This window comes from Desmodus rotundus, chromosome 10 (genome assembly GCF_022682495.2).
Source record: "Desmodus rotundus isolate HL8 chromosome 10, HLdesRot8A.1, whole genome shotgun sequence".
Classification (NCBI taxonomy): Eukaryota; Metazoa; Chordata; class Mammalia; order Chiroptera; family Phyllostomidae; genus Desmodus; species Desmodus rotundus.
The window spans coordinates 32,203,264-32,225,447 of record NC_071396.1 but is presented as its reverse complement, the minus strand read 5'-3'; the positions used below and the strand labels follow the sequence as shown (position 1 = coordinate 32,225,447).

Here is a 22,184-nt window from a genome sequence, read left to right as displayed (position 1 = left end):
CTTACTGGGGCCCCAGACTTACGGTTCTGGCCTCAGAAGTCCTGGCATTTCCGTTCAGCTGCTCACCTGCCCAGTGTTTCTGTCCCTCAAGCCTACTTATATTTGCCCCCAAAGAGCCCAGCCTGGGGCATCTGGTCTACCTGGCATCCCTTTACAAGGCCTCTATCACTCTTGCTGAGATCTGTGTGATACAGTTTCCAGGCCTCAGGCCAGTCTATTTCTTTTCATAGCGTATTCAGTCAGTATATTTGGTTTGTCTGAACCATTTACTGATCTGCGGCCAAACTCTAGCCTTTTACAAAGCTAGACTTTTCTGATCTATTGATTTTACTGAGCCTCTCCCTCCTCACCATTGTTTCAGGCCCCAAGCAGAGCCTCTCCTGATTTCAAAGCCTAGATTTCACTTAGCAAATTTCTGTGTTGGGCCCAAGAGACATTTCTAACTTAACAATATGGGGCAAAGCAGGAAAAAAAAGGCCTACCCTTTGCTCTTGCTCTGGTCAAGTCATTCTTGGAAGATTCATCATTCAAATGGAGGAAGGAATGGAATTTTCCAGAGGCCACTTAATTGCACTCTTATAGACTGTGGTATTTTAAACATTAATACTCTGTAATGAAAGAAACTAGAAGGAATTTGGATTAATCAAAGGCAGGAGCTGGAAGAGGGGACACATTATGGAGATTGATGACTTGGGTTAGATAATCACAGAGAGCTATGCATTTGTTCAAGAAAGTAACTGTTAAACTCGGCCCTTTAGCACGAGGGTCCTATGGGGTGTTCAGGTCCACATGGATTCCATGTAAGTTTGATTCAGAAACTCTCTATATTTAACCGTTTCTCAAAGGTCGAAGTAAAACTTGCATATTCAAAGGTTACATTTCCAAAATTTCACTATTATTAGAGACCACTGGTGGTTTAATGAGCCTTAACTCACCACCTGTAAGCATCATAAATGTGGGCACACAAAACACATTCACCTGCCATACACACACACAATACAGGATATCAAAATACAGTTGGTCCCTGGATTCTTCCTAGATAAGAAACTTGTTTTTTTATTGCAAGTGCCCCATCATGTTATCATGTTTATATTTATCTGTTTTATTGACTAGTTCCTTTTCTCCCCACAGCCCCTTAGTCATGTAGCTGCCATTTGTCCCTGAAGACTCACCCCTCCCCCACCACACCGCTTCCCCCGTCTGCTGTCCAACACGTGGACCTGGGTGCACAGCACCAGTGGCTCCCCCCGCCCTCTGCCTCTCTGTCGGGTAGGCCAACGGGAAGCTCTACCTGGAGAACGAGAGAGGGAGAAGAGTGAGTCAGCGAGGCCTGGCTGGGCCCCTCAGCAGCTATAGGCCAGGGCTGCTCCCCTGGAAACGCTTTCCTCACAAGTCTCCCCTAACGCCCTAGTAACAGTTCTCTCCTCCACTGCCTTCGGGCTGGGCGGAAGGAACACCTCAGCTTTCCCTAACTCCGCGTTTCTGAGCTACCTCTGACATCTCCCCACTCCCTCTGCAAACACACCTATCTTAAATTCCCTCAAATGTGGGTGTGCCATCTGCTTCCCACTGGAAGCCTGACTGTACCCTCCACTCCTGGTCCCCTTCCCCCAAGGAAAGCCATCCACACGTGCTCACATGCTTCTGTTTGTATCTGTTCTTACAAAATGGTGTTGTTTTATATGCACGCATTTGAACTTGCTCAAAAATGTTACTGAGTTCCATCTTTCATTCTGCTTCTTACCTTTCTCACTAATTGCAATTTTTTAAAAAGTTCATCCATGTTGCTATGGCTACAGCTAACCTGTTGTCTCTAAATTGCTGCTCCCTGCTCTGCTATGTGCACCCTCCACGTCTACTTATCCAGTCTCCAGATGAGGGACACCCACCCAGCTTCCTGGCACCACCAGCGCAGCAATGAGGAGTCCTGTATACGCCCCAGGGGGGAGCTGTGAAGGACACTCCAAACAGGGGAGAAAGACATTGGACTTGGAATGGAGCAGACGCCTCCCATGAGCCCCAGGTGTGGTGTGGTATTATCTGCTTCTGTATCTGTCCTTCCAGTTGGGCCATATTTCCAATACACACGTGCATGAAACAAATGTTTGACTCATTGGGGAGTTGGAGACCAGCTCTTCTGCTTACTACTCATGTAATCTGGGAAAAGTCAGGTGACCTCAGTTGTCTCTTCTCTATCATCAGGAAAGTAATTATAAAACCAATTCCCATATGTATGATAAGGGCAACGCAGCACAATGTATGCAGAGAGGCACCCAGTCCCAGGACCAGGAAGGGATGCGGGTCATCTCAGGCCTCGCCTCCAGCCTGTTTAAAAACAGGTGTCAGGACCCACTGCTCAGAAGCCCGGCTGAGGTTTCAGGCCGGAGGAGATCCACATGGACTAGTACATCTGCCCACACAAGAGCACAAATCCCACAGGGGCAGCCTTCGCCAACTTCCAAAGATCCCAGGCTGATTAGCATGTGAACACGGTCCTAATTAGACAAGAGCCCCGAAAGGAAGGGAGAGGGAGTCTCTTCTGAGGTCGGGCCTGCTCCCCACTCCTCTCACACCATTTGTCTCCAGTGATTAGCACATGAATGAGGCACTGATTACCAAGCCAAGCTACTGTGCAGACTTTCAATGGAGTGGCTCCCTGTGGGGACTTATTAGTAATTAAGCCTTGAATAAATGTTTTGCAAATGGGGTCTCTCCTGACGAATAGCAAGGGTTTGGGGAGTTGAGGAACCCTCGATGCTTGGGACCATCAAGGCCTGAACTGTGGGCTTTCACTGCCCCATAATTGTATGTTTGTCCACTTCAACTGTGCCCGGGCCCCAGTTGGCAGATAACAACCTGTTACAAAGGCAGGTCTGCCCGCCCCCTGGGGTTGTGCCCTTTCCTGGAAGAAGTGGGCATATTTTCTGCATCATTTATCTCGGACGGTGACGGTGCCAGTTGAGTGGTTCCCTCACTGGACCTTGCCGGAGGGATACAGGGCACCAGCAGGGCCCAGGAAGGAATTCCGACCTCATGGGAGAGCAACACTTTCCAGGGCACCCCGGAGTCACATTCAAATTCCGCACAGGGTTTGGTCCAGTCAGCAAGTCTCACAGGGTGATTCGTTTCAGCCCCTAGCAGGGTTCTCAGCCCTGGCAGTATTGACATTCGAGGCCAGAAAATTCCCCACTGGCAGGGGCGGGGGGCTGTCCTATGCACTGTAGGCTAACAGCATCCATGACATCCACCCACTAGATGCCAACAGTACAGCGGACAACAAATATGTCACTGGACATTGCCAAATGTCTCTGCAGCTGAGAACTATGCTTCTACTGGAGAAGCTTTTCCACGTGATTTCAACAAAGACAGTGACCTTTCTTGGGGAAAAAAAATATCTGCAGATCAACAATTTTTAAAGTGATGAAGGGGAATTTTGTTCACAAATACCCATTTATTCATGTCTGCCCCCTTTTAATCCAGTCTTCTTTAGGCTCCACCCCCACACTGGGAGCTGTTCTAGGTGCTGAGGAGTCAGCAGCAAACAAAACTCACAGGTCCTGCCAGGATGCAGTTTGCCTTCTAGGTGAGAGGCGCAGACTGACAATAAACAATCAACCAATGAACGGAATGACTTTGGGGTTTGGTCAGCCCCATGTAGTTGATACGATTTAGAACAAGTCTATAATGGGTTGCTGTTGTAGACAGAATACCTGGGAAGGCCTGCCTGATGAGATGCAGCCAGCCACAGGACCACTGGGGAAGAGCTTCCAGGCAGAGAGAACAGGAAGAGCAAATGAGAGGTGGGTTTGAGCAGGTTCAAGGAAGAGAAGAGGCTGCTGTGGCTGAACTAAGGACTTAAGTGCCACATGGGATGAGATGAAGTTTGGAGAAAAAGTTGGGGGACACATCACGGTCTGGGTTGTATTTCAAATGTCATTACCCATCACCACCACCACCATTACTCCTTCTAGCACCCCAGTTCAGCCAGTCCCTGGTCCCATGAGGACCTCCAACCTTCTGAGCCTACCACGCTCTTACTTTCCACTACTACCTCAAGCTCTCACTCTCATTCTCTCTAAGCTTAAATCCACGGCCCACCACTAGCAGCATCTTCTTTTAAATGTCCTCTACCCCTTTCCCCTTTTTCTGCCTTTGCAACTGCCAAACAAAATGCCAACCCTGCTTACACGTGCCATGCTGGCTTTGGGAGAGCTGGACGCCCCTGGAGAGGAACACAAAGGCAGTCTTGTCTGACACAAAAGTTATGCTCACAACTCAAGGGAGCCTTCGGCTCTGCCACCAACTCTGTTCCTTGGTCAATTTGTCATTGCTCTTTCCAAGACGACCATTCCATACCTTCTCTTATTACCTGTAACCACCTATACCTCTTCCCTCTGCCTCACTTTCAGCTAATGACCTTGCTTTTTATTTTTCTGAAAGAACACAGCTGTCCAAGAGCTGGTCCTCTTCCGCCCATCATTAAATCTACTGCCCACCTGCATCTGTGCCCATCTATTCTGTTACAGAGAACATTTGTTCCCTTGAGGAGAGGTACTTTGCTTTAATTAATGCTGCATCCCTAGTGTACAGGGACAGTGCCTTGCACTTAATAAATGCTCATTAAAAATGTGTAAGTGAAGTAATGACTTGGTTTTAAGCAGGCGAATGACAAAATACACTTTCTGTTTTTAAAAGTTTGCTCCATCTGCTATGCAGAGAATGCACAGCAATTGTCTGTAGAACAACTGATGTTAAAGCAAAGAGTGAGTTAAGAGGCACTTGCATTGAACCCGGCCTGGATTAGCGTTACAGGACTGGCATGGGGAGAACTGAAAAACTTCAGGACCTATATTGGAAACAGGATTAACTTACTGATGAAAGAACGTGGGGAGTACAGGGAAGACTCAAGGAAGGATTGTAGGTTTGGCTCCAACAATTGGGAGGATGATGGTGCTGCATCCTAAAACAGGCCAAACTGGAAAAGGGCCACTTTGAGAAGGGAGGGGAGTGACAACTTTGTTTTGGACATGTGAACATGTTAAATCTGGGATGCCCTTTGGAGTTGCTCAGTTGGAGGCATAATTTACGCTGTTAAATGTCAGGCTGGTGCTTTGGAAAGCTTCGAGGACTGACTCTCTTGCTACGTGGCTACATGTCCACTGCAGGTCAGCTGAGAACTCTGCTCATCACAGGCACTCGGGGGTTCAGACTGATAAAGGCTTCACCCAACGTGTGCCCCCACTATGGAGGCATCAATGGAGAGAGAGGATCACACACCACACACTTCAACTGCCTAATGTAAGTTGTAAAATGGCACCACGAATGCGCCCACTGAGGATCTGTCGGCCACTTATGAAGGTTAATTTCACGTGTCAACTGGACTGACCACAGGGAGCTCAGACATTAGGTCAAACGTTATTTTAGGTGTGTCTGTGAGGGGGTTTCTAGATGAGAGTGACACCAGAATAAGTACACCACGTAACGCAGATTACTCTCCTCCACGTGGGTGGGCCTCGCGCACTGAGTTGAAGACTAACAGAACAAAAAGAGAACTCCGCCTTTCTGACCGAGCTGGGACATCAGCCTGCTCCCTTTTGTTGGGCCCAAGCTGAAGAATGAGCTCTGCTTGGTTCTTGAGCCTGCTGGCTTTCTTACTAGAATTTATACCTCATTACCGTGAGGCCTTCACACTCAGCCTGGAACTACACATCAGCTCTCCTGGATCTCCAGCTTGCTGACTACAAATCTTGCAACTTCTCAGCTGCCATAATTGTGTGAACCAGTTCCTTATAATAAACCATATATCTAGATGTAGATATGGATATGAATATCTATATTTCCTGTTGATTCAATCTCTCTGGAGAATCCTGACTAATAGATTAATCAAGGATGGCAAGTGCTTCCTGATGTCTCCGGGCTCCTGTGGCATTCATGTTGATCAGCAATTCTCAACCTTTTTCATCTCATGGCACATATAAACTAATTACTAAGATTCTGCAGCACACCAAAAAATATATTTTTTGCTGACTTGACAAGAAATAGAAATAATTTTGATTCATTCACACGGGATAGCTATTGGAGTATTGGCTGTTCTCATTTTTTTACTTGACAATCTAAGGGAAAACAGGTCAACACCCCTGACTAAATAGTCCGATACGGCATGTTCTAAAAACCCTGGCAGCAACTGGTGTGCCGCAGCACAGCGGCTGACAGTCACTGATGTCGATGATCATCACCACAGGCTTTCCATGGGTGAATCCATAACAATGACGGTACCATTTACTGAGTGATTAGTATATGCCAGGCCACAGACTAACCTATTTACATACAGTGTTTTAATCTGTAAAATAACCTTATGAAGTCAGTTTTATTACCCCGTTTCACAAAGGAGAATATCGCCTAAAGTCACGGTTTAACCAGCCTCAGTTCACAAAGCTGGAGAGCTGGGCACCCCAGGTTGGAAGCCTGGTGCCTCCCACCTAGAAGCCCATGCTCTGCGCCACTCTAGGGAAGCTGAGTTATGGAGACTGAGGATGACATCCTGAAAGTCCTTACAGACAACCATTTAGAAGGGTCCGATCTGGAAGATCATTTTCTACAGAACACACTTCTGCTTTCTACCCTTTCCCTTGGAAGCAGAAGATACCCTTAGCTACCAGCCCAACAAATCTCAGATTCTCTTGGTCGCGTGACTGGAATGCGTCAAGGCTCAGCAAACCGGTAACACGGAACTGCCCCCTCTCCCACGCCCTCGTGCTCCGTGGTAAATCATCACTGTGTTCCACACCAAGTCACTTTGATGCCAGATAAACCTTCCTCACTGACATGTCCTCCCCTGGGAAGTCAAGACACACAATAAATTACCCACGATCAAATCAGGTCTACCCTTATGGCCCCAGATAACCTCCCCCCCATCACAGGACCTATTACTTGAGCATAGCCAGAGTCCCTTTTGCATGTAAGGTAACAATCACAGGTTCCAGGAACTAGGACATAGACATATTACTCCACCTGCCAACACCATCAGTTCAGAGCGCACCTAAACTCCAGGATAATATTTCTCCAATAATTTCCTTGGCTCCTTCTTCAGGTCCCGTCACATTCAAAATGCCATAAAACCACATCTCAGCCATAAATTAGAAGTCCATTTGGTAGTTGTTTGTAACGTGTGTGGGTTACATGCTTCACTGGTAAGACATGGCATTTGAGATTTGATTCCCCACCCTCTTTATTTTTGAAACTGAAAACCATAAATGTCATTTTGTTAAGGGGATCTCAAAATAAATTAGAGGACATTTGTTCTGAGCACATGGCTTAAATTAGGCCTTGAATTTCTGGACACTCACTTTTATCACCTCTTTCCCAATGATCTCTGGCCGCTGTAGCGATAATGAGAACCAGAGTGAATGAAGACCGGCAGGGCAGAGAGCTGCGCGCGGCTGCCAGCTCAGCTCACAGCACTTCCTTTAGTTCCAGGGCCTGCAACAGCTAAATCCCGTGAGCCAGACAATATTGAACATGTCGGAACTGACAGTTCTCGGAGGCTGAGACATCCTCAAGCCGTGAGGGACTAGAAGCTCTTACTGTACTTCTGGGTAGGCTGCAGTGCAGGGAAGGAGTGAACCCCAGGGAAGAGTTAGTTAGGTTACACCTACTAGATCCAGAGAGAGTGAATTTATTCCATCGATCAATTAATCATTTCTTACTAGTTACAAGTCTGAGAGCACCCACAACTGTGTGGGTGCTAGAGAGATAAGAGGTGGTGTAGGCAAGGATTCACAGTGCCGTAACACTTGCTCGCCTTTATTAGGACTTGCTATGCGCCAGTCACACAGAGGAATTATTTGGAATACAGCTTGTGTACTCATAGTCCCCCAGCCAATGCTCCAGAGAGTTTACACCAATCTTCTGATTCAGGAGAAGCTGGTGGGTAGAGTGAGGAGGGAGGGGATTCCAGTCCAGAACAAGTCAAGTGCAACATGGGTCCCTGCACTGTGGCTTTTACCAGCCCCTGGACCCTACCTGGGGTCTTTGGGATATGCGGGTTGCATCACACCCTCCTGGGTTAGGTGTGTGCTGATGCAAATCACTTACTGAGAAAAGTAAAGTACCCAGATGGGGTCCATCTGCAGAGCAGCCTCCACTCGGTGCTCTTTGTACGATCGCTTCAATGGAGCTGAGGACTCAGCTGCCCAGAGACAGGCCAGCATCGGAGAAGGACCATTATTTCAGGTCAGAACTCATGGCTCAGAAAATGTGGAGGCAGGAGGTAACATGCATTTTGTTCTCATCACAGAGACAGAAAAATTTCCTTTCAGACAAGATGCTGCCAGGAGCCGGTGTGCAGGGAGCAGAGGGCTGACCCTGGTTGGTTGTGGAGACAGGAGCGAAGACAGGGCCGGCTATTTTGAGCAGCAAAGTTTTTCCACGAATGGCCAATGATAATGGTAAATTAGACAAAAGCAAAATGCTTTGTGATGCCTGGCCAAATTATATGTGATCAAATTCTAATCTTGGCATCTAAAAGTCTAGGAAAGAGGCTGCAATGCATGCCCCGTACTGAGTATTTGAGGATACAGGGTATATGGGAGACACGGTGCTTTTTAGTCTCTGTCCCTGAGCTCACACCTTGAACTATGTGTCCAGCTTTGACTGGAGGGAGGGAACCGAGCCAAGCCCATCTGTAGCCCTGACCTTGAGATGGGGTCTCAGGGGGCTTAATTTGGGGCAACTAGAGTTTACCTGAAATAGCCAAAAGCAAAAGGATTTAGACTATGTGCTAAGTACACATAGATAAATGAGTAAGATGTGGAGCAAACCAGGCTTTAAAGAACAGGTTGGATATATGTAAATAAAGAGGAATTTGGAAGGCATTTGAAGTTAGAAATTGCTTTCAGTTGTTATTAACAGAAACCTAACTTTCATGGCTTCTACTCACAAGGATTTTCTTTATTCTGTACAGTTTGGAGATCAGATTTCAGGGCTGCCATAGTTGGTCCATGGGGCCCTTGCTTTTTCCATTTTTCTGCTTGGCTGTCTGTAGCCTCCCTGTCAAGGTTACCCCAAGGGTCCTAGAAGGCTGCTAGAGCTCCAGCCATTATACCCATATTCCAGGCAGTAGTCAAGTGGAAGAGGGAAAAGTGAACAGATAAAAAGGGGCTCACTGAAGCTTTCTGTCCTTGTCAGAGATCCCTCCCTCCCTCTTAACTTCTACTTAAAATCATTAGCTAGAATTTAATTCTGTGACCACACCGAGGCGCAAAGGAAATGTGGTCAGCTCGGCACAATGGTGTCTCCATAATACAGACCCACTGATAACGAAGAAGGGAGGTGACCAGATGCTGCTGTTACCAGTGGGCATCACAGGACTAGAGAGAAAAAGGATAAACGCACAGTCCCTGACGAGGAACAGGGAGAGGAGGGACTTGGTAGAAGATAGCAGAGAGACTTACGAGAGTCGAGAGGTTCTCAAACTTCAGCAAGAATCAGAAGGCTAGAGGGCTTGTTCCAACACTGACTGCTGGGCCCCTCCCCAGGGATTCTGATTCAGTAGGTCTGGCGTGGAGCCCTGCAAGTCTGAATTTCTCACAAGTCCCCAGATGATACTGGTGCTGCTGGTCTGGGACCACACTTGGAGAACCACTTTTGAAAGAAGTTAGGATTTTATTCTCTAAAAGCTTTGGATTTGGAAAGAAAAAATGATGAACTAACAGATGATTATAAGCCTATTTGCCAGAGATCTAGAGCAGGGATTTTCAACCGTTTTTTACCTCATGACACATATAAACTAATTATTAAAATTCTGTGACACAGCAAAAAATATATATTTTTGCTGATCTGACAAAAAATATGTATAATTTTGATTCACTCATACTGGATGGCTATTGTTGTGTTGGCTGTTGTCATTTTTTTATTTGACACTCTAAGAGAAAGGAGGTCAGTGCCCCCGACTAAATAGCCTGGTAACGCATGCTGTAAAAAGCCTTGTGGCGCACTGGATGAAAATCGCTGGTCTACAGGATGGGCTAGAGAGATTGGAGGCGGAGGCGGAGGCCAAGGCAGGGAGCAAGCAGAAATGAAGCCAGCATGTGGTTCATTCACCTTGACTTAACTGTGTTTGTCTGTCAACCCCACGAAGGGGCTAACTTTTAAGCCCCAACTTTATCAGCTGTGAGCAAACCAATCAAGATAACTGCCTTATGCCCAGGAGAACTCTGGTATTGAAGGTGTATTAGCACTGATGATTGATTGATTGATTGATAGATAGATAGATAGAGTGTGTCCCTACTCAACTGCAGCCCAAGCAAGTTTATACTGAAAAATATGCAGCTGAGTGGGACCACAAAGAAATGGTCAGGTCACAGTCATGATCAGAACTAAGACTGTAGGGAGGAACTAGGTCAGTGGAGCCCTACTCCTTCCAGCACTGACTCTCCCCCTAGCCTGAGAGTGGATCTCCCTAGGGTTTGAGGATGGGACTGAAATACACAGGGAGGCAGGGTACCTAACCTGGTTGGAGAACTGCAACCAACCCAAGTTTAACCCTTGTTCTGGCTGTAAAGCAGGATGGTGGCCTGACTCTGAGAGGCTTTTGTCAATCAAAAAAGGCATTCTGCGGGCACAGCCTGACAACCAGAGCGGCTGGATCTCAGCCCCCATTTGTCTGCCCACTTGGCCAAAGGCCCCTGTGTGGGACACAGCCTGTAGGACTGAAAGAGATAGTCCTGCTGTCAGAGGGACTTGTCCTCAGGAGCCTTGGGCTTTTCCTGCCTGATGGGGAGACCAGTAGAGGCCCCGAGCTGTTGGGCAGATTGAAATGAGACAAAGCACCCAGCACATGGGTGGTGTCCAACCAGCATCAGTTTCCTGCCAGACTTCCCGTGGAATTGGTGAGGCTAGCCGGATGGGTGAAGCCTCCCGGGCTGCCAGGGAGTCATCTGCTCCGCCTGATCTTGGCACTGCTGCCCCGGCTTGGTGTCTGCAGCGACGTGCCTGCTGCGCCTCTGCCAGCATCTCATTGTCTGGCATGAGGAAAAGGCGCCCGCTCCTGTTGCAGTGTGGAGCACAGCAGACAGAGACCAGCTGAGCCCCTGCGGTCAGAACATTAGCCCCCTTCACACAGCCAGCCCCGGGGGCCACAGAGCCCCTAACTACAATCTGAAATTCCCGTGACTGCCCTCCCTTTCATGAATTTCCTAAGCTGCTTCTCCACTGAGATGATGCCCTGCCAGGTGCAGGGACGTCTCTAAACCATTCTGCCCGCTCATTCAACCCACATCAGGGGCCCTGGGCAGCGTGCTTAGGTGCTGCAGAGGCCAGGTACCCTGTGGGTATGAGGCGATGTGGAGAGCTTTCAGTGCTGATGACTCGGTTTCTAAAGGGGCCAGCCAACAGGCTGAAGCGCCAAATCCCAATTAAATCACAGAAGAAGTGGGAGCAGCCAGAGGATGAGTGGGGAGGGAGAAAGGAAAGCGGCTGTGGCTGAATCTCCAAGGGCCACTTACCCCCTCGCCTCAGGCTGAGCGAGGCTTGCTGGATGGGGGCTTTTCTACGCTCAGTCCTTGCATTATTGTAACAGATGCTGAGCACCGATTAAGGGCTGGGCAGAGGCAATCCAGAGATGAATGAGAATAGGGAGCAACCGCACACCGTTGTCAGGGAGCCAGACCGTGGGCATGCAGGAGGGCACACGCTCTAATGGAGATCACACAGGTGCTGCGAGTGCACAAGGCAGGCATGTCTAACGCTGCCTCGTGGCTGTGGGGACGCCTCCGAAAGAAAGGGGCACTGGAGCTGGTTCCCGAAGGAGGGGCAGCCACTGGCCAGGCAGAGGAGACGGTGCGGGTGGAGGAACACACAGGGCAGTGAGGCCAGAGAAGGTGAGTAATGAGACTGAGAAGCCCTGCAGACCAACAAGCACAGAGGAAAACCATTAAACTGTCTCCTCTCTATCACACGCATGTGCATGCACACACGTGTGCACGCGCACACACACACACACACACACACACTTTTGCCATCCCCGGTTTGCGGGACTAGGGAAGGACAGGCTGGTCGACGATGAAGTTCTAGGCATTGGGTTCTTGATAAGCTATCCAGGGTAGCAAGAGGCAGGAGGTAAATCCCAAACTCTGAGATGAAGGAATAGTTTACCATCTCTCCGGCACCTGACCCACTGGGGAAAGGGAGTGGGTTAATAGTCATCCAGGCTGCCCCAGATCAGTGCTTAATTGTTAAAATACTAAAAACTGAATTGCTAAAATATGTCTGTTCTGGCTGGCACACAGCTCCTGTCCTCAAGCCCCCAAGTGCCACCCTCCAAGGCCTCATTCTGACTGACCTGCACCCAGGCCGTGCTCATGGATAAATACATTTACTATTGCCCCTGGACAAGGAAGAAAGAAGTTTCACAGTGTTAGGATTGCACAGTATGTACAAATGCTACCTGGAGTTACTGAGGCTTCCGTTAAATAGTAGTCATTTTCTGCAACATTCTTGAGATGACTTGTGTGAATGCACGATGCATAATGCCTAACACACAGCAGGTGTTCAGTAAACATTAGCTGAAACATCATCTACGTTATGTTACTAAAAGTGTCCCCTGGGGGAGAGTTCAGAGCCCAACAATTCCCTGAGTTGACAGAACTGACACTATTCTTTTAGGAGGCGACAACAGAGTAATTTTCATAGAAGTCCCTGAGGTGGAGATACGCGTCAGAGAGGGCTGGAAGTGGAGGCATCTGGACGCGTTAGGAAAGGCAAGCGCCGGACCCAAACGGGCACTAGCTGAGAGGCAAAAGCCAAGTGAAACGGGAAGCAGATCTGTGCCAACAACAAAAGCCAACCGTGCTCGCCCCCAAGTCCTCCCCCCGGGGAAAAGTCGGGCACTGACACTTACCGAGCTCTGTATCTTCTTGGAACCCTCAAGCCCACGACGGAAGAGTGACAGCATCCCCATTTCCGGTGGTTGGCACTGCGGTTCAGAGAGGGCTGGTACCCTGTCTGTCACACAGCCATCAAGACACCGAGTCGAGCATCCCACCTACTCTGTCTGGTCCTACGGCAGTCTGTCCGTCCCCTCCACCATGCACCCTTTTACACCGCTGTGGTTTGTTTTAGCAGGACTTTTACAAGGGATCGCAGAAGTAATGGCTCAAATATGCACATGTGTCGAACTTGATGTTCATAACAGAACCCGCCCACAAGCCGAAGAGGCCAGCAAGGTCTGTAATGACGAGAAGAAAGGGTAGTGTGGGAACGCACGACGCATAATGCCTATCGCACAGCAGGTGTTCGCTGAGCATGAGCTGACCCGTCATCTACGCTATGCTACTAAATGTGTTCCCTGAGGGAGAGTCCGGAGCCCAACAGTTCCCCGAGTTGATGCAAAGAGCAAAACGCGTGTGCGTGCATACCCCCCCGCCCCCCCCCCACACACAACTGCCACAGGAAACAGGAAAAGGAGGTGTCTGTTGACAAGACTGGTGACAAAGCTCTCTCAAGTGGTTCCATGGTGGGCGGGGAACGGGTGGTGCCCAGGATACACTTTTTCGATCTCCAGAGAAACGGGCTGGCCTTGGTGCAGAAGGGACCTGTGAGCAACAAGGCCTGTGAACGTCCTCGGTGAGCTTGGTGGCTGCACTTCCCGGGGCAGCGGGAGCCCACGGCCCTGGGCCATGCACATTTACAACTGGCACCCACACAAGGGGGCGGGCCTGGCAGCAGACACAGCCTGGAGTCTGTCTGTCCGAGCACTCGGTGTCTTTAAAGTCTAGCCTTCGCTAATCTTTGTATGTATAGCTCTTCGTGGTTTTCAAAATTGCTCTTTCAGATGGGATGGCTTTTTAATTGGATGAGGATTTTGAAGACACTCTAATCATCTGGGTCACTGGAGCCCCGTCTTTTCATTAGGAGATGGATGAATGAGGTTTCTTTCTCTCTCTTTCTCTCTGTCTCTTTGTCCTCAGTAGAATTAGCTACTTTATAACTGCTCTCCAGGCTTGACATCACTGTGTCCATCCTTGAATCTACTGCCTAAGATGCCTTCACAAACAGATCAGACTGTGTTTGCCGCATGCTGCTCAGAAACTATCTGAGGGTCTCCAGCGCCTGCCGGAGTCCGTCTAGAGATGATTTTCTGAGCATGGAAACATAGCCATAGGTTTGGAAAACACTGCAAACCAGACCCTCTCCTAGTGTTTGGGGGCCTTCTGAATGAACTGGGCTTCCGAAATGGACTTCCCTGGCTCACTGAAACATCTGCAAAAATCTAAAGACCAAGTTTTAGACCAAGTTTTGGAAAAGACCCACCTAAAAGTTAGTATTCAGACTCTTGACATTCAAAACCTTCCAAAGTCTTGACTTAATATTCTTCTCCAATAGCAGTAAAAGTTCATCCTCAAGAGTCAGTCAAATCCCGGTTCAAACCCTAATGCTGGCATTTAATCCCAGATAACTGTCGCATCCTTCTCTATGAACTGTGTGGACTGCCCCTATTTTGAAGGGTGCTTGTAAAGGGTTGCACGAAATAATAAATATAAAGTCCACAGAACATCTAGCTCTCAGAAAAGGACTTGATAAGTGGAATTTCTATTAATATGATTATCTTTTATAGTCCCTTTGCAAACCTACCCACTGTGACTCACTGCAACTAACCTGACTGTCTTTTCCCAAACGCCGCCCTACAGTGTTCACGTTCATTTGGACTTCCCACACGGATGCCCTCTCTTCCGCGTCTCCACGAATTGAAACTACCTCATTTCTGAATCCATGAGGGCATTTAATTCTCACTGTCGGTGTGGCTTTTTAGGTCCACACCTTTGTCCCCTGCTGCAGAGGCTTGAGGAAGCCTGGTGACGCGGTGAGATGGGCTCAGACTTTGCAGCCGGGTGGGTTTGGCCCCCACCTCCCAGACAGGCTGGCTCTGTGACCCTGGATTCATTATGACCCTGGAGTGAGGATTCCGGTGGAAGTGCTATGAGGACTTAAGGAGACGGCATGTGAAGTGTCTTGTGCCAGAGTTAACTCGTGTGCCCTCCCCTCAGCACCCGCCTCACCTGCAGCATGCAGTTATGCGCACGAACCAGCAGCACACGTGAGGGGCTCGGGGAATCCTGAACTGACCAGTGACGCAGCCTTGGCAACACAAGAGTATCTTTTAAACCAACACTGAAGATCACATCTGTGTACCTAGTCTCTACCTTGCTTTGATCCAAAAAAGAATGAGACAGTTTCTGAGCACAGAGCATGGGATTTCCTCGGAAACTTCTACAGAATCAAAGAGTCGAAGACCCCGGATGGGAGCCACTGTCCACCTCCCACTGAGCGGGCTTGTCTAGCACCGGTGCCTAGAAAACCAAAACTATGAAGGCAGAGGAGAACAGGTGGTGGTGTGTCCTGGCCCAGCATAGGTGCCTGGCTGACTTGGGCTACGTTCTTGGTGGATTTAGGAAGAAGGCACCTAACCATCAAATCCGCCTTCTTCACCTACTCCTAGCAAATGCTCGCCATTCCCAGACTCTGTGCAGCCTTTCCAAGAGAGTTTTCAAACCTAATTAAGCTTAGCATTATCATTGTTTTTATCACATTAAGCTCCCACTTGGCCATCAGCAGCAGAGACCACAAAATCAGCACTGCATCTTTAAACAGAAACAACAGATTTTGGTTCAATTAAAAATTCATTAAAATGCAAATTAGTTTGTAAATTTTTTCCCCTCCTCTGATGATTCCTCAACATGGCTTTTTAATCACACTGGCGCTGAAGGACAGGTGAACCTGTGGCTTGAAGGCAACAGAGAGGAAGAGCCAGCAAGCTAGAGGCCCTCTCGTTGCTGCGGGATGAATGGCTCCCCGAGAGCTCCACCCCTCTTCATCTCTCCATCAAGCGTTTCCTCCCCAGAGAGGACTGGTTCCCTTCTCATTGTTCCCCAGCCCGCGGCTGATGAAGTCCATCAGTGTTCTGACCTCAGGCTCACTGGACCCCGTTACCGCAGGCAACCACCAGGATACAATGAAGAGTTACCCTTGTTCACCAGTGTTCCCTGGCCATCCCGTCATATTTTGATAATGCTTTCAGGGATCTTCCTCCACTAACAAGACACTGAAATTGGACTGGGGACTCCCGTAAGCTCTTCCAATGACAACTAACCCCGCAAGCCTTACCCAGGTAACCTCTTTGCCCAAATCCTTCAAAATCGTGGAGCCTGCAGAGAAACACCTACAAACTAAAAACACTGTCTACTACATAGAGGCCCTGTGAGGCTTTACCTCGCCCTCCTATTAATCTACCCAGCAAACTTGGTGAGCTCCTATTTGTTATACCTAGGACAGGAACAGGAAAACCGAGGCTCCGAGATGTGAGGGATACTTGCCCAAAGTCGCGTGACCAGAAAGCAGTAGTCAAGACTTGGACCCATGTCCCCTGGACTGCAAAGCCAGTACTCTTTCCCGGACACCAATTCCATGCTTCTTGGTGTGCACTTTCACAGAACTGGTCCAGCTGATTGTTCCACTGACTGACCCGCTAATACAGTCAGTCGACCCTAAGACAGGTTGGATACATACACTGAGGCCAGCTTTCAAGAGGACAGTGCCTGCGGCCTCAGACACAGGAGTGCTCTCATCCTGCTGGCTGCGGGGAGCAAGCAGCTACTGCAAGTTCATTAGATGTCCCTAATTGCTGAGATACATTCAGGAAGTGGTAAATGCAACTTAATTGAGAACTAATTAACTTGTTGTAGTTATCTCGTTACATGCCAATTAAATGTCTAAATATTCTTTTCTTCTCAGATAAAAGAATGAAAAAGAAAAAGAGTCAATGGTAAAAGTGGATCTCTGGATGGGAAGATTCAGGTACTCGGTTCCTGTGTGGGTGTCAACCCTGCAGAGGCAGCAACAGGTCCCCCTGGTCCTGAAGGGGCAGTCAAGCTCATTAATGCCATTTTAAAGGAAGATGTTCGAGGCAGATTTTGACTTTCCGAAGAATTCCCCACTAAATCTGGTGTGAAATGGGATTTGGCCGCAAAGGCCCCAAGAGACAGGACCTGGCAAGGGCTGTTCCTACCACAGGCTGCTCTCTAGCTATTTAAGGTTTGGGCTTTTTATCCCTTTGTTTGCTTTTAATCTGCCCTTTTCTATGAAAATCCACAGAGACCTTCCACCTAACCGCATGCTGTTATTAGGAGCAGTTTGCCAGGGCAGGGCTCAGTTTCAGCTCAGCTTCCAAGTAATCTTTCCCTCGTAATCTGTTCTTCGGCAGCGATGTTATTTAACCCTCTCCTGTGTCGAGTTTCTAGAAGCTTTTCCAGGAAGAGAGTGGAGGAGATGAGAGGTGCCTCCCTAGAGGATGGGGAAAGAAAGAAAGCTAAAAGAATAAGTCTGCTCACAGCCCTTGACTTTCAGCCCTGATGTTTCTTTCTAAATTATGTCTATTTAAATCACTGAGAAAAGCAAATTCTGTTTGGGGCTGTCCAAAACTCAAATAAATATCCGGTCCTGGCAGACAAGGGCATCGGATCCTGTTCTGACTGGCTCGTCACTGGCACAAGTGATAGGCCGGTGGCTGTGGGAGGCCGACTGGAGACAGCTTGGCCTTGCACAACGGAAGGACGTATCTGGTCTTCCCTCTTAATGAGAGGCAGGTACGGCTGCTCTGAGACGCTGCACCTGGCTCCCTCAACTCACCAGTTTGACAACTGGTGCTCTTTCCAGATCGTTCGGGCTCCCTGCCTCGCTGAGAAACGTCCCAGTCACTTCGCCCCCAAGGCTTTTTCATTCTCCCTTTCTCACAGCCACTGTTGACTCTCTGTTCTGGGGGCTGTAGTGCCAACATGACATGCGGCGTTCGGAGAAATTAGAAGAGTGAGGACTGGAGAGTCAGGGACAAATAAGAATGCTGAGGGCCCCTTCTCTGAGGGACGTGCCCTCCCCGGTCTGCCCCAGGCTGGACATCCACACCCCCAGTCCAGGCAGGTTTCTGTGGCAGAACCTGGTGGAATTCCTGAATTCTGGCCTTCGAGAAGACAACTAAAGAGCCCATTGAGAACAACGAGCCCACCCTGCAGAATGAAAACTCATACACCACTTACTCTACGCTCGGCTGAAGCCGTGGTGCATACAGCAGACTGTCTGCGGCACACAGTGAGGTTCTGATACGAACTTCCACCCTCTTCTCACTACAAGACGAGCGCGCCCCTTCCTTCGTATCACTAGGAGCTCGCCCGCCATCAGATTCAGCCGGGTGTTGTGAAATTTCTTTGACTCTCTAGTTCGGCTACTTTACTTGCACAGAGTCTGCAACTCTATTTTTGTTCCACTTCAGTCTGCGCTGGCTTCTGTGCACGAAGCCCTTGCTGACTGCTATTTGTAGAAAACACTCAATCTCTGCTTATGCATGTGTTCAAAGTTCACTTTAAGTACAGAGTATTCATCAACTGTGTTGCTCTGCAAAGCGCCTGCTGCCCATTACTCATCACAGAGAATGGCTCCGCGTCCTATTTTGCATGGCCCCGCAGCTCTCTGTCTGTGTCCCTCCCATTTGAGCACTCGTTTTTCCTTGGCCAGCTGCCCCTGTTCTCATCCTGCAACCTGATGATCGGGGGCATATTTCAAACTCTTCTGTCTGGGAGTAGCAGAGGCGCCTACCAGTGCGGCGCCGGCACTGAAAGGGCTCTTCTGCTGCATGACAACATGCAGAAGCAGCCCCCTGGTGACGGACGTTTACCCAAAGCTCTGGGGATGGACGTAGAGGCAGGGGCTCCGGGGAGCGGTGGTTTCTGCCAGAGAATGGTTCTCTGAGCCCAGATGCTCATTGGAATACCCTGGGGAGCATTTGAAAATCCTGACGCCTCTGTCCCACCCCAGAGAATCTGGTTGAATTATTGGGGAGGAGGGGTCTGAGTCAAGGTTGTTTCAAGTTCCCCAGGGGATACCGACCATCGCTGGGATGCAAGTTAGAGCCAAGTCAGAGTCAGCAAGAAAAAGCTGAGCTTCTCCACCTCAAGTCCAAAGGACCAGCAACAGCATTGGAGGCCAGACGCAAGTCCAAGAGTTCAAAGTGGGGCAGAAATGGAGCCCAGCATTTAACAAACGAAAAAAAAAAACCCCAACCAGTCGAAAGCCAAAAGAATCCAGGGTGACCTCTGCAAGGGCTCACAGCCCAGCCGCCTTGAAGGCCAAGGGGTCTGAGCCCCAGTTGGTCAGCTCGGCTTAATGTCTGATGCAGGACACTGTATCAGAAGTAGGGGTCGACTTCCTGCTTGAGGCGCTGAGGCAGCATCTGCCTGTGGCAGCGAAGGGCTGAGCCATCTCAGGCCATTGCTGCACAAATTATGATGACAAATACAATGGTCTAAAATCATAGAGTGTTCATGCTGGAAGAAATAATGTAGTCCAACCTCCTCCATCACATCGAAATCAGAACAGAGTCTGTCTCTCCTCCCCTGGACCTCCAATGTAAAGACATAAAAGACTAAAGTCATCTGACTTCATAGAGGCAAGCAGAAATGCTTTAAAATTTTAGTAAGAATGTTTCCATTATCATCAGCAGGGGTGGAGAAACAAGAGAGAATTCCTAAATCAGCCCGTCCCAAACTTCAGAGTGCTTGGAAGTGTCCAAGGGGAAAGGGGGATGTTGAAAATGCACAGTCCTGGGCCCACTCCAGAGTCTGAATCAGTAGGTCTGCGGTGGGGCCCAGAAATCTGCATTTTCAACACAAGATGCCCAAGGGACTGTGCTGTGATAGTTCCAGAGCCTAATTTTAGTAAATACCAGTTTAAGCAGCACCGCCATCAGCTGACTCCGGGGCAGAACACAGCCATTCCAAATCGGCAGTTACCAACCCTGGTGGCGTGTTCGAATCGCTTGGGCAGCATTTTAATAAATGCTACTGCCTGCACCTCAGCTCCAAGCAACACAGTCGGAGTCTCTGAGGGAAGAGGCCTCGATTAGTTAGACATTGCTATAAGACGCTGTGTGGCAAACATTTCCAAACTCAGTGGCTGAAAACGAGCATTTATTTCTCACTCACAGGTCTGTGGGAGGACTGGCGCTCGGTGGACCGACCGAAGCTGGCTCAGTGGCACAAACGCTCCAGACGGCAGGCGGTACTCAGATCAGCTTCATGTATGTTTCCTTCTTCTTAGGCCACCGGCTACCCAAGGAGCGTTCTTCTTGTGACGGACCACTGGAGTGCACAAGACAAGCCACCCTAAGCACATTGAAAGCTGCAGCTGAGCTCACATACATTGGCCAAAGCGAGTCCTCACCAAAGCCCATCAACAGGCCGAGAAGAAATAAGTGGCCCAAACTACCACAGGGCTCCGTCCCAGACCACCTGAGTGAAAACGGCGAGGGAGGGGGGGCAGCTTGACAAGGACACAGCCCCTACAATGTGCAGCTTGAGCCGGGGCTGTCCCTTGTAAAGGGTGACTGACATCCCTGGCCAAGCCTAGATAGGTATATGGGCCCAGGCAGCTCACCCTGCGTGAAGGCGTTGCAGTGCTACCAAACTGGGAAAAAGTGAGAAGTAGCACCGTGGCAATAAGATATTAATCTTATAGAGAAAACAATAAAAACCACACACGTACATTCTTCGTTCATGTCAGCCCTTCATATATTTGGACTCACTCACGTTCTGCACCGCTGGCCCCCGCCCCTCTGAGCTCCACGCTGTCTGTCCCATGGGTCACTGTCCACAGCCTTGCTTTCGATTCCACTCACCGTCTGGTCTCACTCCTCTCTGACCGCAGTCTCTACATTTTATACTCCCTCCCCCATAAATCTGGAGTGCCCCAGAATATCCCTCAGTGCTCCTGCTGTGGTCTCGCCCTGAGAGGAATAAAATCAGACAGCTTCTCTCCCCTTGCCCTGAGGCCACATTCCTGTTAACCCAGCCCAAGTGACACCACCAGGGAGGGGCAGCGCCCACCCATGCCAGTTAAGTGCAGCAGCGTCCCTGGCTCAGCGTCAAGAACCAATGCTCAGCCAGGGGCCTCCCTTGGGGGTGCATTCCCAGCTCTGCCCCTGCCTCCCTAAATTTCTGTGGACAAGGCACTCCCTCCACTCTGGGTCCAGTTTCCTCCCCTGGAGGAAAAGGAGTGTGGAGACAGCCGCACTCTGCCCGCTCTAACCTGGGCGAGCCTGGCACTATGCAGGTGTGAGACTGGCCCGCAGAGAAGCCTGGTGTAGTCAGGGGCCTGAAGGAAGCCCAGACACTGACGTGAGGCTATTTCCCAACAGGACACTTGTGAGAAGCTGGGCAGAGGCTTGCGCAGCTCCAGAAAAATTCATTGTCTTCTTGCTGCTAAGGGAACAACCAACCACATTCTCCCCCGTGTGCACTGATGAGGCTCAGCCATGGTGGCCGGGAAGGAAGAGCTTTAACACAGCCAGGCCCGTGGGGCCATCCAGGATGTGGCTGCTGTGGCTTTGTGCCCACCTGCTGCAGCACTGGGGGAGCTCACAGGCCTCGCTCCCTTTTGCAGTAAAGCCCTGCCTTTGCAGGTCCAGTCCCCTCCTTCCCCACCTCCCTGCACCTGAACATCCGGAGGCTACTCCTCCAGAGACCTTGTGTGGCCTGGCCCTGCCTCCTGTCTCCCCTGCTTTACCATACGCCTATCGCATGGGCCTCCTGGACATTCCCCAACACACCAAGCTCTTTCCCTCCCACCAGCCTTTGCACCTGCTCTTTCCTGTGCCTGGGACTCTTTTCCTGGGGTGACCAACCCTCCAATTTGCCTAAAACTGTCCTGGTTTAGCACTAAAAGTCCACTTCCCAGGAAACCCCTCAGTCTCGGGCACACAGAAGTAGTGGCCACCCTACTGTCCTAATCTTCACATGGCCGGCTCTTTCCTGGGCTTCAGGCTCTGCTCTGAGAGAGGCCTTTCCAGACACCTTTATAAAATGGCTCACCCCACCTTCTCATCACTTTTTATTGCTTAGCACATGCCAAACTTGGCTGAAATTTTTACTGTCTGTCTCTTCCCTCTGTGTAGAGATTGGGAACCTAGTCTCACTCCCCATTTAGAGGAAGCTGGCCAGAAGAAAGCATTCTGTGAGTGTTTTCTGTCGGGCTGACAGTAGGTGAACTGGATTGGTGTGTTTGGAGTCCAGAGGCACTGGTGCCAACAGCACACTGGCCTGGAACATTTTAGGGGCCAACTGGTCTTTGATTCCCAAGAGCTG

The 22,184-nt window shown here is 49.5% G+C and overlaps 1 long non-coding RNA gene across 1 annotated transcript in view; it reads right to left on the bottom strand.

Annotated features, from left to right (window-relative positions):
* Positions 1–20,042: 20,042 nt before the first annotated feature.
* The window catches only part of LOC128779391 (uncharacterized), an 84,569-nt gene continuing 82,427 nt past the window's right edge, over positions 20,043–22,184 (bottom strand). Inside the window, exon 3 of the long non-coding RNA XR_008425315.1 lies at positions 20,043–20,183. This is a non-coding gene — a long non-coding RNA (uncharacterized lncRNA). The remainder of the gene's footprint in view (positions 20,184–22,184) is intronic.